Consider the following 3,632-nt stretch of genomic DNA (forward strand, 5'->3'; position numbering starts at 1 on the left):
GCAGAATTTCAACTAGGCACAGGGAAAAGAAAAAAAGTGCTGAAAACTAGGACCTGGTAGGCAAGATTAAGAATAATAATAAAAAGGACAAAAGTATTAATAATATTAGTTGGTTTGAAACGGACAAATACAAGCAAACTAATCCATTGACACATAGGTTATTCCTTTTGATGGTATCCCACATGAACCTTAGGTTTTCTTCATTTTGTTTTGATTTTTTTTTCTGATTGATCATTTTCCAAAGAAGTATTCAGGAATTTTTCTTCCATCTCATTAATTCTGTCTTCCATGTGTCTGCAGCACATTGTCCAGAGCACCAGAAGGCCAAGGAAAAATAAAGCGGAAAAGAAAAAAAAAAAGAAAAAGAAAAAGAAAAAAATCTGTGGAGGACTGGGTAGGGCACCCAGGTTCTGTCTGAGCACACAGACTGTGATGGAGTTCCTGTGGGCCCAGAAGGCAGGTGGGAGTGGGGATGGCCACACCTCCATTCACCAGGCTGGTGTAGGGTGTAGTAACAAGAAGAATGTCGTACCTTTTCAGTCTTGCAGGCCCGAGTGTCCTTGGGGTTGCTGGAAACAGAATGTGTTCTTAAGCCTCAGAATCTGCGAGAGTGCTGTCTCTTTGAATATCCCAAATAGTCAAGCCGCTTTTTAAACCTACAAAATGGTGGTGCCCTCCGGACCAGCAAAAGTCCACAGATCAGCCCACCTTTCTCTTCACCTTCTCTGTTTGTTCCCCAGCCACCGTGCACAGTCCATGCAGTCCCTGGCTAGCAGGGTGATTTTTGGGTTAATTCTTAGGTCCTACCACCACTTGGGAATCTCCAAGCTGTGTCATCTGTGCCGTGAGGGTTGCTCAGTCCACTGCCAGACCGCAGCTCCATGTGTCTCCTTTTTTGGTATTTTCATGCAAATTCTGCTATTTGGGGTTTAGTCCACTTTTGTTTCCTTCCCTTCAAGGTTCAGGGGTCCAAGATTATCTTCTGTGTCTGTGTTAATTTGTTTCCCTTTTCTTTGTTGAAGACGGTCTGTGCAGTCCTTCTGCCTAGTCTGCTATCTTGCCGGAACCGCCAACTGCTATCCTTTAGATTGGCAGTGGAGTGCAAATCATTTGTGCCACCTCTGGTAGTGTAGTGGGTAAGACATTTATTTTGCTGCTAACTTGAAGGTCAGTGGTTTAAACCTACCACCTGCTCCAGTGGAGGAAGATGAAACAATCTACTTCCATTAAGATTTACAGCCTTGGAAACCCAATGGGGGTCACTATGGGTAGGAATTGACTTGATGGCAGTGCATTTGGTTTGTTTTTAAGGACCATTGACACGAAGTAGGAGATCAATAAATTATTGTTTCCTTACTTGTAAACTCAGTGAGAGCCAGGTTCTGCCTACCCTTCCACCATTGAATCTCCCAGACCTGGCATGTAGTCATTGCTCATAAAAAATTAGTTGAATGGATAACCAGGAAGGGGTTAGAACACCTACTTCCCAGCATTTGTGTGAGGATTAACTATGTAAATGAGGCCTTGGAGCACAGTCCTTACAGGCTCTGTAGCCAGAGAAGCCTGGGTTCCAGTGCTGCCTCAGCTGTGCAGTAGAGGCCTGTTCATTACTTGACCTCTCTGAACCTCAGTTTACGCACCTGTAAAATGGGCATGAGTGAGTTGTGGGGAGGATCAGATAAGCAGATGCATGTCAAGCACAATGCAGGGACCATTATAGTCCCTCAGGAGATTTGAGTATGAGTCCTGGGACAAGTTTAGCCCCAATTAAGATCCAATCTGCCTGCTTGATCACCTTTACCACTAAACCAAAACCAAACTCATCGCCATCGGGTCAGTTCCAACTCATAGCGATCCCCATTGGGTTTCCAAGGCTCCACAGAGTGGCCAGTGGGTTTGAATCACCAACCTTCTGGTTTAGCAGTCAAATACCTCAGGCACTGAGCCATCAGGACTCTTTACCACAATGAGGCCTAATCTACAATTTCTGAGCTCTCACTGCTCCTAGAAAAGGCCCATCTTGCTCACCTGATGAAATACCAGGTCTTGGGGTGGAATCCAGTGGGTGCGCTGTTACCTCATTGAGCTGGGAGTCAGGCCCTTCATCCCATAATTTATTTCCCTACGGACTGTGGGCTAGAGGTGTGACAACTATAAAAGAAGGAGCAGCTAGAGGGCTTTTTCAAGTTTATTTACTCTTTCCTGGTGTCAGTTGGGAAATCATTATCATTTCTATATCAACCCCTCAAAAGAGAGACCCTTTTTGGGTTGGCGTGGGTCTAAGTAGCTAGCAGTGCAGTTCAGTGACGGTAGTCCAACTGCCCAGGTCCGCATCCCGGCCGATAGCTGACAGGGAGCACTGTGCAAAGAGTGCCCTTCACCCTGAGCTTCCACCCCTCATCAAAGTGGGCATCAAGATTCTGGTAGCTGCAGCACATTGTCCAGAGCACCAGAAGGCCAAGGAAGGTTGGTGGACAGTTTAAACTGGTGAGGGCTGTGAATACCCAATCCGTTTCTGGAAACACTTGACCTTGCTTTTCATTTTCCCCTCTGGCCTCTCTTTCCTTCCTAATTTACTAAGAGCAACCCTCCTGCACAAGGCCGCACCCTGAATTCTTGCCATAAGCTCTTGATTGCAGAAGATTCTCAAGTTTATGTGACAGCCCTCCCAAGGAAGAAATACATTTTACACAGTGGCCCAGTGAGGGCAGAGAAAGAAGCAAACACTACACGTGCCAGGCACTTTCTCTGCATTCCCTCATTTGGTTCTCAAAATAACCAGAAGTGGATGCAAGTCTTCTCCTCATTGATAAACAAGGAAACTGAAGCCTGGAAGGTTAAAGAATATGCCCGAGGTCACAGGCCAAGTAGGTGGTTCTGGTTCTGTACTCACAGGTGACTGAAACAAAACTTTAATTTTATTACATATGATGCATACTAATATTTTCTATTCTAGATCTCTTTTTAAAAAATGCAGATCACAACCCATTAAATTTATTTTCTGACTCAGTTATGGGTCATACTCTCCAGCTTGACAAATCCTATATTAACCTATGGCAGGACAGGGTCTTGCAGGCCTAAAGTGTTTGGAGCACAGCTCCTGCCAGCCAGCAACCCACCAGCGTCAGGCCCCCCAGCTGTCCCTTTCTCCCTTTCTCCAGCTCCAGGACCCCAACTTTCCTTCCTACCCTTGCAGCTTCAGGAGCCCCAGCCTCCCGTCCTTCTTCCCCTTCCCTCTAACCTATATGGCCAGAAGCTCAAACAATCCAGTCTCTCTCCCACATGTGAGCTGATAGCCCTGGGGCAGCTCAGGAGTTCCCAGTACCCCCTTGTTCTAAGGAAGCAAGAGAGAGCCAAGGCAAGCCAAGAGGTGAATGCCTGCCCCAAACCCTCTGTGGGAGAAAGTCATTAAGATGCAGCCAGAGGCTGTCAGTGCCTCCTGGGCCTGGAGGAGTTTCATTTCCGAAAGTGTGAGCTTGGGGCGGGAGGAGATTGCTCACAGCAGATAGGGAAAGCTGTTGAACCCAACACTTTATTCCTCCTCCTCAGCGGCTGGCAGCAGAGCTCCTTAACCCTTGTTGGAGCCAATGGGCCTTGCTTTGGTGGAGGCTAACATCACCATGGGATGTCAT

The sequence above is a fragment of the Orycteropus afer genome, unplaced genomic scaffold, assembly GCF_000298275.1.
Source record: "Orycteropus afer afer isolate SDZICR_OR568_19922 unplaced genomic scaffold, OryAfe1.0 scaffold00282, whole genome shotgun sequence".
Lineage (NCBI taxonomy): Eukaryota > Metazoa > Chordata > Mammalia > Tubulidentata > Orycteropodidae > Orycteropus > Orycteropus afer.